Source organism: Balearica regulorum, chromosome 8, assembly GCF_011004875.1.
Source record: "Balearica regulorum gibbericeps isolate bBalReg1 chromosome 8, bBalReg1.pri, whole genome shotgun sequence".
NCBI classification, from domain to species: domain Eukaryota; kingdom Metazoa; phylum Chordata; class Aves; order Gruiformes; family Gruidae; genus Balearica; species Balearica regulorum.
The window spans coordinates 13,016,076-13,030,103 of record NC_046191.1 but is presented as its reverse complement, the minus strand read 5'-3'; positions in this window follow the sequence as shown (position 1 = coordinate 13,030,103).

The window sequence follows — 14,028 nt, the reverse complement described above, 5'->3', positions numbered from 1 at the left end:
AGCAGGTCTGTCTGCCTGGACTAACAGCCACTCAGAGTACCCCCAAGCTCCCCGTGACTCTGTACCAGCACTTTCAGCTAAACCTCTGGAGTTGAAGGCTGATCATCTCTGTAGTCTATACAAGCTATTGCCAACTTGATTTGACTTTTACCTTAGTACCTTCTTTTTAACTTAGGGACATCCATCGCTAAAGCAATTTATGGATTACTTCATACTCAGGATTAAAAACAATTGCATTGTATTCCATATGGGTGTACACCTGTAACATTCTCCTTTATACTAAAGTCTCTCAGATTCAAATCAAACCAAGGCTGTCTCCTGGCTGTCACTATTTATCAGTTCTCTCTTCCCTGTATAGCCTAGGATTTCACAATAAATCATCTTATCTCCTTTCTCAGTCTTGCCATTAAACAACAGCTCTTCTGTTACACACATTTAACTCTCAAGGGTCTTCACTATACAAATCTTGATGCATTATTTTTCTGACATGTACCAGAACATAAATATTTGTACAAGTGAGGCTACAAACTCTGATATGACTGCATACAGGGCTAAGTAATTATCTAAACATATTAATGTGAATACGGATAGCTAGGATTCATGTGCAGCAATTTAATGGTACAGTGTTACCTACTGGTCATCATGCAACATGGTGCTGGAAAGTAAATAACAATGGCTTGCATTGGAATAAGCAGATGAACAGAAGAAATCAAAATTCACACCCTCTTCACATATACTGTGCCTCTTGGTACCATCTTAAGGTAGTTAGGTGTTTCTGCAGACTTTTTTGAATTACCAAGTGAGTTCAAAGCTTACCTGCTTCACTCTGAAAAGCTAAACTAGGATATCTCTAAAAGTCGCCCACATGCTTCAGTGAAGCTTGGACAACATTCTCCTCCAAGTGCTTCCAATAGGAGCTTTTATTGTTGGCTCCAGCTGGCAAAGCAATGGATGTTGAATACAAGCCACAATGTTTGGGAAGCACTCAAATACTAAGGTAATCAATGCCAGGCAAGACCCTGGGGGGGAGGGGGGGAAACCAAACCCAAACAATTGCACTGTTTCCCATCTACCACAATGGTACTCTCCTATCACTACTCCAGGCCATGGAGCAGCCTGTTTCATCCAGTTTCCAAATAAGTTTCTTGGCAGTACATAAAATGGACTTCTAACACTGACCACCTTTTCCAGATACCCCATACCAAAGCCGTATAAAGGGCGCACCTACCTACCAGACAGCACAGCAAGTTAGAACATTGATGTTGACTCATAACTTCAGTTTGAAGCCTTGCAGTGAAACTAAGGGGAAGTCTGAACTCCAAATCTGTACGAAGAACATCCATCATATCATAAGGATCAAAGATTAGCTTACCAAGTACAAAATATATACATGTTGTATATAGTTCTCCTTATTTTGATACCTGGCTTTGCTAGCCAATATAATGCTTTCTACCAAGTGTTAGATATCCCTAGATGTTTTTGTGCAGCAGCACTCTTAGTTACAAGTTCTCCGAATCCAGTACTCTCACATGATGCATCTGTTTCTCTAGCTAATCAGCAAAAATAGTGCTTAACTTATGCCTAGGCCTACATTGAATCAAAAATTTAAATTGTCACTCCATTTCACGATTTAAGGAGTCCTCCAGAATAGAAAATACATCTTGTTATTGACAGCTTCTGCACTATAACATCACATTTTTAGCAATGTACACGCATTCTGTGTTTCAAAGTGCCGAAAACTACATTCCATCAAAATACGTTTGTAAAGTCTCTTGGGAAAGGTAAAGGAGAAGGAGACAGAAATCCTAATCAACTATTCATTGGCCTTTCATTCTCTTTAGATGTGCTGGTGCCTTTGAGAACATATTTTTCCCTTTCTTCTAAAATATCCTTACAGCATCCAACTCAGAATGTGTTACAAGGATTATTTTATGTCAGATGAAGTGTAGTAAAATACTGTTATGCAAAACAAAGCTTCTTGCTGAAACAAACAGAAAACAGATTTGCTTCCGTCTTTATGTTGAAATAGTAAATCACATAAACTAATATAAGCTATCACTTTTTGAAAACATGGCAGCACAACAGAGGAGTACTATCTTTCTGATAATACGCAACAGCAGATGATACACATTAAGACCAGGGCTATGCAAATAACTGATTTTGCAGTTTTCTTGAGGAACACAAAATCCACATTTCAGTTTAGTCTGAAGTATTCTCAGTTCTTGAAGGAGAAAACAAAAATACCCAACCTGCTCAAGTCAGAAGAAGGCATTTCACACTTAAAGTTTTTAACATTCTGAAATGTGTCTGCATAAGAAGCTAACAGAGGAAACATTTTAAATGTTTATTGCACATTCTGCAAAAGAATAACCAATGCTATTTTTCAGACAGACTTTGAAATGACCACTGTTTAAAGAGGAAAAACTAGAAACACATCAATCCTTATGGGCATATACTATTAAGTTTCCATTATGATTATTTATTAATGAAAGGAAATTTGCAGGATAAGTTTTATGCCTGCTGCATAGAACACTATCAAAATCCATATACTTGCATTCCTCCCTGAAGAAAATTTGAATTGTGATGTTTTTCCTGGAACCTTGACAATATATCTAGCAGAATGCCTTAACCCTTTCATATCTATGCTATAGAGTTCTACAAAACAGTATTTCATCCAGAGGAAAAATTATAATCTTTCCATCTAAGGCCTGCCCATCTGTATTTCCTTGTCCTCTGGGCTGTAGCATACATAGTAAAGGTTTTGTTTGTTCTGTTTGTTTGGCATACGTGGATCAAAGTTAAAAATGACAAAAAAACTATGAAGTGTCAATTATTCACAGCATCAGTAGTGACACAAGAGAGAGTCTCAGGCCAAATGATGGGCTTTGACTGCCATTCCCATCACAAACCCTTAAATGCTGTTTATAAGTCTACTAATCCATATCGAGCCCTAAAGCTTTTTGAGTATCCATAAAACAAACAGGAGCATATCACTTTCTACAAAGGCATTAAGAAGTTTTCTCTACTGTTCGTACTTTGGAAGAGTTTTCCATTGCTTTCATTTTACCTTTAAATAACAAACTCAGTATTATCTAACATACTGCCTCTGAAAATTCAACCAGCAGCACTTTCTTCACAGCCCATATTAAAATCTTACCACTTAAATAGTATTTTACATCTTCAAAGCAAGCACTGTACAAATATTTAAACTAATCCTCATAACACTTCAAGGTCCACATTAGTTCAATAATTTAAAACAGAGAGAAAGGATTTCTACTGCCTATGAAGAAAAAAAATCATTCCAAAAAAAGGAAACAAATACAGCATGCATTCACTATCCTGAATATGCAGATATCATGAAGCGCTAGGCCTCCTTTAGAAACAGCAAAGCCCACACAAGTGAAGATATTCTGAAATGTGTTAGTATTAGAAAGCCAGTACTGCACACGCAGTGTTTTGAGAACAGAACAACCCATCAATACAGCGTCATTTGTGAACCAACCTTAATGAACACATCCAAATCCTTCCACGCTTTCTCAACATCAGACAAACTCTCAACTTGCTCTCCTTAGTGTGAGCTCTGACTGAAAAGCTGTCCATTTAGAAAGCAGCTCCTCACCTGGGTTGAAGCTATATTGGCCATGGAGGTCAACCTGCTCGTTAAGCATTTAGTAGTAAAGAAACTACCGCACCCTTTCCTGGGCCATCACAAGGCAGCTGTGACTAACCTGGCCAGAAGCTTTTGTTCTGCAGCTATTTTGCCAAAGCCAATGTATTTGTTATGTCCTACCTTTTCACTTCTTTAGTAACTATGGGAGGTTTACAAATTCTGCAACAGCTGTACACTTTTAAGCCTTATAAGAACCAGGTTTTCAAAGGTATTTAGACATATAACTCTTTTACTACAACCAGTCAGACATCTATCTCTATGGCTCTAGGCCTTAATTCTGTGCAATCAATCATTGCCCAATTCCACTTAGGGTTAATCTGAGAATTTGGCACAAACATCTCACTTGTGTCACTTCCTCAAACCAGGATCTCTTTTCCTTCCCTGGCTCTCTGTACGTATCGGCTGCTTCTTTTCTTCATGTTAGATCTACTTAGTTCAAATCCATCCCCATTTATTGCTTACTGCTGGGAGTCCATTCAATATCTCATTTCACCTTTGATTTCATTTTAAAGTAGATGCTAGAAAACCAAGGTGGACAATTGGAATCTAATTTAGGTAACCAAACTATGCTGACAATGCCATTAGCTGACCACTTTCTATAGATACTGTGAGAAACTCTTATTTCAAATTCAAGCTCAGAAATTGCCCAAGTTTAGCAAAGACAACTTTGCTGTATGTAGCAAGGCCATTTTCCTCCCTCACATGCCGCTCTGGAAAGATAACAGGATGTTGGAGGAGCTTCAACCACATAGGAGGAAAATGTCCTCTATAAATGAGTCATTTAGGACAGATTAAACCAGCCTACCCAGTTCCTTCTACAGACAGGAAGGGTCAGGTACTGGCACATCTGGGGCTGCATTTGCAGTGTCAAATGCTGCTCTTAACCACAAAGCCACCCACCCATAGAAAATCACTGTGGAGTCAGCCATACACCAAACTACCCCCTAACTTACTTTATTTTGGTCCATTCAATAGCCAAAATATAAGTGGAAAAATAACATAAAAGACTTTTTTCACCCTCCTTGCCGAGTTGTACCTACTACATAAGAGAATCTCTCCCAACTTCTTTCATACAAACTGTCTCCCACATCTGCAGGGCTGAAAACTTGACTGTAAAAGGCAAAGATGTGGGAAGCAAAAGATGTGTTTCCTGGAGAAGCTTAATTAATTGTTTTTATAGTATATTAATGGTATTAATTGCTTTGGAAGTGCCAAGTTTTTTTATCATTACCACCACAAACAGTCATGGAGGACAAGAAATAGTCTTACCACTGTACTGGATACATTGGTTTTAGATTGTGACTTGAGTGTTCTGTAGCTTTTTGTTTCCATAGATAATCACAGACCACATGATACTACAACAGAAAGCCCTTCTGGTGCAGATAAAAGATGTTTGGGGGGGATTAAGAGGGGGCGGAAATAGGGCTTTTTTTTTCTAATGTGTTTCTATGGTGTAGGAACCTCAACCCATCTTTTATGTATTCACTTGACTTCATGCTGGTTTTATTCCATTTTGAAATGATCTTGGTTCAGTTAGAAGGCACTGCTCTCTGTTGAAATAGGTTAATACAAAGGATAAGATAGCAATTAAAGGTTGCTTTTTTCCCCAGCTTCTACACATACGGTTTGTCCTTACTGGCAGTGAGTTAGAGGACTACAGTGCCATCTCTCTCTCTGAGCAATGTTTGCAACATCATTTACCTGCCTTCATTATAGGACAAAGTTGTTGTGAGGATGAATTATGTTGGTGTATACTAAGCAGGCAATCATTACAGATATTGTGCATCCGTCTCTTATATAGCTACAGACAGTTGCCCCACTGCCATTTCACTGTGGTCTTCCAGTTTCAGTAACACATTATTGAAAGAATGTAAAATCCCACTAGTTTACATCCCTTATGCTATGTGATTGAAATATTGCAGTTATATAGCATGCCAAAACAACTAACTACAGCAGAAACAATGGTGCTGGAGTACAAGGGCGTATAGCTGAGACAAGCAGACAAACAACTTACCTGGCATACCTCATGAGAAGCCTTTGCTCACAAGAACCTTAGGAAGGCTAGTAATGCACTGCTGTATTCTTGCCTTTTCTGTTCTTGTCAACTTAATGATTACCTGAAAGCACAGATGAGGGGGAAATTTTACCATGCCAATTCTACCATTGGGTGTACAGGTTGCTCTCCAAAGGAAATAATCTGCTAGACAACTGGCTTGGTGCTGTATTAAAAACATCTATTCGGAGACCATCAAGTTGGTCTCTCCTGGGTCAATTTCAGGGGCATCTCTCGTGTGTCTCAGAACGATGTTGTGGTAAGCTGTACACATTAACATTCCTCCTCGTGATGAATTTACAGCATTCCAAAAATCCTTGTAAAATAATGCCTGAGTGCCCTTCTGCTCTCATCAGCATCATCTTTGGACATTTGGTAGGATCCCCTTTTATCCCTTAGCACTTGTCACTGCATTGAATTTCCAGCTTTCTGAGATATGCTGGCCTCTAGGAACAAACACAGATAGCTGCAGCCAGCACCCTCGGCTATCTCCAGTTACCAGCCTAATTAGAGACAGAACTTCAGTGTCTTAAATGGCAAAGAAGAGATTTCTCAAAGCGAGCTGGTAACTTGCATATCTGGCTCAGGAAGCTTAGACCTAGACATAGTTTTCAGCTTATTTAACCTCACTGTGTGACCACAGAACTGCAGAGATGGTCTTGACGTGCTAGGCCTGTCCACTGTAGAATGTCATTGATCTTTGTTCATATAAGCAGTTACACATTTAAGCCAATATGATTTAGAAAGTGTCCTGGTCAGCCTTAGGTTATAGGTCATATGTGGTGGTGATCTCACTAACTGGACACATGTTAGGAAAATTATGTTAGGAAAAAAACAGGACAAAAATTTCAACCCCACTTGGTCCTCTGAATTCAAATTCAATCAGCCTGTACAAATACTAGTGGTGAGCCACTCATCACATCATGGAAACAATTTAAAAGAAAGTATTTTCCTGCTTTTGTGTAACAGTTTTACCCTTCAGGTCACTAACTTACAGGGTGACAGGAAGGAAAGGATAAAACAAATAGGAACTCAAATCCTTTCCATTTGCCTCTCACAAGACAAAGCTTTTCCCATACAATCATAAACTCCAATAGGAAATTAATTGTGATTCAGTGACCTAAGAAATTTCAAAGCCACTAAAGCAGCAAATCAGCACAAGTGAGCCAGAGCCAGAGCTAACAAAGAACACTTGCTACCAGTTACACACTTGGAGGCTCATTTTCAGTAGTGCCGAGCACTCACAATGCCAACTGAAGCCAGGTGGAATGGTAGGAGATCAGCACATCAGAAGATCAGGCTCTTTGATTTAAAGACTATCCTGAGGCACAGAAAGCCTGCCAGTGGGATGAAAGAATGGAAGACAATGGCTGTCAGTAAAAGTCAAGCACGTTCTGGGAAAACACATTGATGCCAACAAAATAATCTCCGTGTCCCACTTCTCAGAAAGGCATAAAACTCAGCACTCTAAGAATATAGGGGTGACAAATATTTGTGGAGAGGGAAAAAATGATAAGTGGTGCAGTAGGTTTTCAGAGCTGGGTTTTTAGGGTGACTGCTGAACAGATCTTTGATGGGAGTACCTAAGGGAAAGCTGTTATTTTCTCCAACTGGTAGAACCCATCTCTGCAAATGAATGGTGTAGGAATCTTTCTACTCCTGCAGAAGATAAAGCAGAAGCAGATACCCACATAAACAGCCCTGTAATGTGGCTGCCCAGTTGTTCAGCAATTTCCAAATCTGCATAAATATAACAAATTATATTTTACTATGAAATATATTCTCTCTAGTACCTATAAATATGACAGCTTATTGCAGAGTTTTGATTCAAGAGTATTTCTATGCATTCACTTAGTAATTGCCTCAGCCACTGACAGCTACAGCTCTATTAAGATGATCGTAGTGATATTCATCATGCAGCATATATGGTATTAAAATACTACATGCTTACTAAATACTAAAATCATGTCACCCTCTACTCTCTCCCCTTACCAACCAAAAAGGAAATGTGAATAAAGCTTGGTATTTTTGGTAACCACGAAGAAGGAATTGAATACATGTATATTAAACACCAGCAAAAAATTACAAGTGCTTTCAGTTTGTAAATTAGCACATTCCCAGTTGTGTCAAACTGCAGACTCGGAACTGGATCAACAATCTCTACTAACGTGTGAGAATGAAGCAGTGTATTTCAGATTATTTTGTCAGACTGGAGAGATTCAGTGCTTTTTTAACCTCTTTTTTTAACCTTTCCTTTACCCTTCCTCATCCTCAAGACAATATAACAGCAGGCATTGCCCTCAGCTGTATCCTGCTGCTGTTCCTCTATTGTAATCTTTTTTTTTTTTTTTTTCTGCTTCTGGAAATGCAGAGAGAGTCTGAGGGAACTGGACCATAACCAGTATGCAGCAGTAATGGAGTGCCCTGTTCTATCAGATGCAGAACATAAAATTGGGAGAGAAAACTAGTTTGTAGCTCTTCTGATTTTTTTAAGATAATAGTCTCTCCACCTTTCATATCACCTAATGGTGAAAAGGTGGAATGTACACATCTGGAAAGTGGGATGCTCCCAGAACCTGTGGGAATCAGTGGACATCCATGTGAAACTTTTTTTTTTCTTGCAGCATGACCCACACTGTAGACCTTTCAAACAGTAAACTGCCAATGCTTCCTTGACTGTAGCTGCCTTCTGAATGCAAGCAGTGTATTGTAAGAGGGAGAAAAAGCACAAGTTAGTAGAGCTTGAAACCTCTTTAGATAAGTAGAGGCTTTCATTTGGCTAGAGAAATAGATGGAGGCAATGTATTTAACCTGGGAGAACAACTCCAAGATAAGCTTCCCCTTGGAGACTGGACACAGAGAAAAACAAGGAGATTCCAAAAGGTAAATAGGATATTCAGAAGAAGAGGCTCAGAGGAAAGCAAGTGGAAAGGACATGCCATTTTCAAATTCTTCAGGAAAGATTATCTTTAATGGCTCCCTGTTCACCAAATCCCTAAATTGTAAGTTGCTAGTGTGTAAAGCCCCAATTAAATAGTTTATCTCATCATGCCAATGTCTAGTCAGGTCTCTCATACTGCAGCAGAACATTTTGGAAGAACAACAGTTTTGGTTCCTTGTAGAGAGGGGATGTATGTAAATGTATATAATTGCTTTGCTGTGTTGTGCATTAATGCTGGGTATCAGTTGTTACGAGAACTGAGCAGTTTGTGAATATGTTATTTTAAGCTACCCCTGCAGCAGCATGTAGATGCCTTGAGTTTTGCCTATATTTATGCAATTAAGCTGCATTTAAGTTTCCACTGCCAGGGGTGATTTCTGCGGTAATGTGTTGTGAGCTGCTCTCCAGGACAGGCTTTCAATAATACAGATCCCAATAAAGCTTTAGTGTAAACACACTGCTGAACCTTGAGGATGAAACGCACAAGATTTGAGTACTGAAAATAAAGCCAGGGTGGATATCTATGTCTTTCCCCTCTTTTCTGCAGCTGGCTGAGCAAGCTTTCCTGAACAGGAAGTGATCTTGTTATGAATTTAATCAACATTATATTTAGTGGGCCTTAAGTTGCACATGTCTTTCTGTATTTTCACTGGCTTTTACTGTTTTCAAACAACTGTTAGCAACAATTGCAAGAGAAAACTATATTCTAATTCTTATACAAAGCTTCTCACATGCTTTGACATAAATTTGGATGAAATGGACTATAGGTCCTACATGTCCTGAATGTTCCTTGTAAGATATTGAAGGAAAAGTAATCATTAGAAAACAAACAGAAATAAAGATAACTAGAATGAGCAGCTTTATCTAGGATAAAAGAGAACTACAATAATTAGACCTGTTGTAGCTGTGTTGATGTATGTGTTTCAAGGATGCCATAATCTTATCTTTCAGGGAAGGAGGTTATGGCTTGGAAAAAAAAAACAAACCAAAAACAAAACCAAGAAATCTACATCTCTTCCCTGAACAAGTATCCCTTCTCTGAGTGACTTAGATGGGCATATTCGTAGAAGGGTAGTCCTTCATTCTCTGAATAACCAGATTACAAAACAGTAGGCATTGCTAAGGGCAAGAAATCAAACTTGATGGTCTGATGCAATATGGCAATTCCTACAGCACTACTAGTAGTTCATTTCCATACAAAGTCCTTCAAACAGCTAGATAAGAATTCCACTCTCCCTCAGATATCTCTGTCAACAGAATTTGCATTGCATGCAATATTTATTACATCCTTCAGGCATTTCAGTGACTTGTCTCACACTGGCATCTGTACAGGTCCAGGTGCATGTCATATTCCCTGAGAGGTTATGAAGGAAGCCCTTGGCAAACGAGCTCCAAGAGGCAGTCAGGGGACTAAAGTATCAATATGATTAGCTGGAATTGCACTGAGACTGTGAGATATTACAAGTTAGCTCTGAAAATACTTGTTCAAGGCAAAAATTAAGACACAGCAGACATTCCATATTAAGGAACAGTCTGGCACGCTGGTAGCTAATTGATTGTTAATGTTTAGTATATTTGTAGAATGGAGCATAAGGAAGCAATTAAGCCTTCCTACTGCCTATAAACTGTAGAACTAATTTTTGAAAATCTTATTTGATAGAAAATAACAGCAGTTTCCAGCCTGCTATCAAGGCTTATGCAGCTAAAGTAGGCAATGTTTTCTTCTGACAGAATGTCACTTACATAGCATTTAAGATCAAAACGTGCGCTCTCCTCCTGCTTTTATCATCAATTATCCTCTCTTTAATGAAATCACATGTTTTAGAGACAGAAAACAATCCTACTTTTTTAAAAAAGTGAACAGAACAGCAGCTGTTTACTTTAGTGTGTTCAATAACATCAGATCAACTTTTCTTCCCTCCAAAAGAAGAGCTGGGTTTTAAAGTCTATTCCCCAAACAGCATTTTCTATCAAAATAGTTATTATGTAGATTTTTTTTCCCCCTCAGTTGCTGGAAAATATGCAAAACAAATATTGGAAAAAATGTAGGGCTTTTTTTCATTATTGAGACCATACTGATTTGGAGTTTTAGCACAACTAAACTCTTTGAAATATGGAGATGTCTCTGATTGGAATTCCAAAATAAACAAGGAAGCCCCAGCCAAACCCCAGAGAAAGGAAAAAACATCAAACATATAAGGCAGTTATGTCCCCCTGTCTGCATGCTAAGCAAAGAATTCACCCTTGATTTCCAGCAACTATTTCAGCAAGAGCAAGGTGAGGTCTTTATCAACTGAGAGGTAAGACAAAATATACTCCATCAGCTGTGCTCTGGAAATAAAATGTAAAAGGGCTCCATACTTGTAAAAGTAAACTAGATCCTTTTGAAGAAAAGGAAGCATTGCAGAATCTAAACTCATCTCCTTTACAATATCCTTTCCACCTTTTAGGCTCCATACTAATTGTTACCTCTTCCCTTTTGGTAAGTTTTATCAAGTTTTGTGTCTTTTACCTGTTGTTTGGGCTGAAATCTATTAATACATAACCAGCCTGTGGACATATCATCGTCATATCATGTATTCTATATACCTACACATAGATGCTATCTCTTGTCACTTATTAAGTGTCCTGGAAATACAACCACCACCCCTTTCAAAGAGTTCATTATAGCAAAACATACTTCATGAGTGCTGAAGCACACTGCTAGGTTTTCTTCTGTTGCAAAAAGTTGTCTACACTGTAGTCTGGACAACATGTGCAGTGCACCTGCCCCAGTGATGACTTTTCTGGGGAGTACCTTATTACCTCATTGGACTGGCATGCATCTAACGAGGGTTATAGTCATTTGGCTGCCTTCAGCACTAGCTTCATCGTAATGCTTCCTCATGGCTTCTGAACAGAATGGCTTCACATTCATCTGGTGCCTCAAGGTGAGCTGACAAACTCATTCTGTGGCAGAGAACACAGCCAGCAGCTCCTTTTTAATTTGAGCTTATCTCCCTTCTGTGCCCATCAAAGCATTGCAGGCTCTACTGAACTGGCTTTCCTCAGTGCCGCTCCTAGCCCTCCTTCCTAGGCATCGTGACCTCTACAGTTACACTTCTAGCCATTCCACAGTAAGACTGAAGGTGATAAAGGATGGTACTGGTTTTGTGACTTCCCCTGCTCTTTCAGATACTTTTCAACCATATTGATCTCTTAACTGTCACAAAGGCCCATACGTATATCGAATCTGGAAACGTACTTTGTAACTCTTTTAAATCTATTTCCTCTGCATGCCTTGAGCTAGACATATTCCCAATGATTCAGTTTCTCTGGTTCCAGAGTCCTTCAGATGTCACACGCTCTCTTCATCTTCAGTTTTTGACATAGCTTTCACCTTCACTTGATACCCTGCTCCCAGCACCCTACGTGGAGTTGTTACAACTTGGTGCAGTGCTGAATTCTTTCTTCATTGAGGCCTCCTCCTGCTACGGGAAAAGCAATATCAAAGGTAGTCTTCATGCTTGAGGTTCCCTCTAACCCTAGTTTCTATTGACAGTGAAATGCCTCTTGAGTCACACTGATGGCCAGAAATGCTTCTGTCTGGATTTTTGTTCAGTTGGGGTTTTTGTTTGCCTTTTTTTATCTTTTTAAAGAACATGTCCTGAAACCCATAGCAAAGGTTGTCAAGGGGCTGATACTCCTTTTTCATATTAGTGTCCTGATCCCAAAATTTAGCACTGTAAGATGATCAATACCTTACGGAAGTATTGAATGACCATTACACTTATGACTTTCTTACATGATGTTTCTGATGTGTTATATTTTATGGATGTCCTTGATGACACTCCCAGGACAAATGTCAAAGTCTGATTATGATTTCTTTTGACTATATCTAGTAAAATACATAGGTAATCAGAAACAATATTTTTGACCTTGTACTTTTTTGAGATCTAAGAGCACACAAGACTATGCAGCAATCTGTCAAAAGTAATATTCTGTCTCTAACATGAACTTGAAATTGTTTGTACACTGAATAATTTTTATCCTTTATTTTTAAAACAAAAGGAAGACATAGAATATTTGTCCAAAAGTTTAGCTGACATCAATAATTATGGCTAATGAAGACAAAGGGACAACATTTTATGAAAGTTTGTCATTTTGACCTGACTGAATCATTTGATGTTTTCTATTTTCAGCATGGATTTTATGTTAAAATAGCCATAGCTTATTACTATCACAAGTTAAATGGTTAAGGTTATTGGAAGGTCTCTTTCATCTGGAGAGAAGACATGTAAAAACCAAACTATTTCAAAGTTTCCTTCTTTATTATTAAACTCATTCTGATAACATCCCTCTGCCTAATATATTATGCATTGAAACTCTGGCAATTAAATACTAGCTCCTTGTTCAAGATTCAAGATCTGTTTTTAAAGTTTACTTTGTATTGCAAAGTGTCAGTTGAAAGTACTTGGTATTATTATGGTCAAACATTTTATTACAACATGTCCCACTAATTCAACACAAACATGAAGGTAGCTTACCTGGAATGTTTTCACAGAACAGCTTAAAGACCAAGATGGTCATTATGTATGACTTCCAAGATAAATTACAAATTTTAAACACTATTTTTTTAAAACCAAGTCATTCTTATATTAATCCACATTCATATTTGATTTATTATATTCAATAAGTCTGTCCAAGTTTCAGCCAGAGATATTAAAAGATATGTCTTGCCTCACTTTTGTGAATTATTAGCTACTGGAATAATCTTAAGAAGCTTTACTTATGTTTTTACTTTAATGTCTACCATCATCTGAAAATACATATCTTCTCAAAGATTATATTTGATGATGGAGAATCACAGATCTTTCAACAAGCAAAGCAGGACGCAGAATCTTTAAAGACCTGGACTAACTCCCAACCCCCAGCTGAATGTCTGGGCAAACCCCCCTATAATTCTCAGGGTGTTAATAATAATTTCAAAAAAAATAATATTATGTACCTACAGAAAACTGATACAGCCTAGTGACTTAGGAGTAGATGAGAGGTGTGACTCATATACATACTCACCTACCTGCTGATAAAATCCCCATATATTATAAGAAATAAGAGAAAAATTCCTAAAATGCCAAATTTCATATGATTAAAAGAAATAATAAAACCGTAATCAAATTTCTGTCAGAGGCATCTTTATCATAGCTCTACCTTCTTGCAAAAAGATTGTAATAAACAACTTTAGTAAAAACATGTTACAGTTACATTTGGAACATTACAGGCTTAATTCTGTTACCAGCATGGAGGCACATGGTACTACTTAAGATGCTCTTGGTGCCTACCTAGCCTCCAGGTGCCATCCCAGAAGGCCTCTCGTAGGTTCTG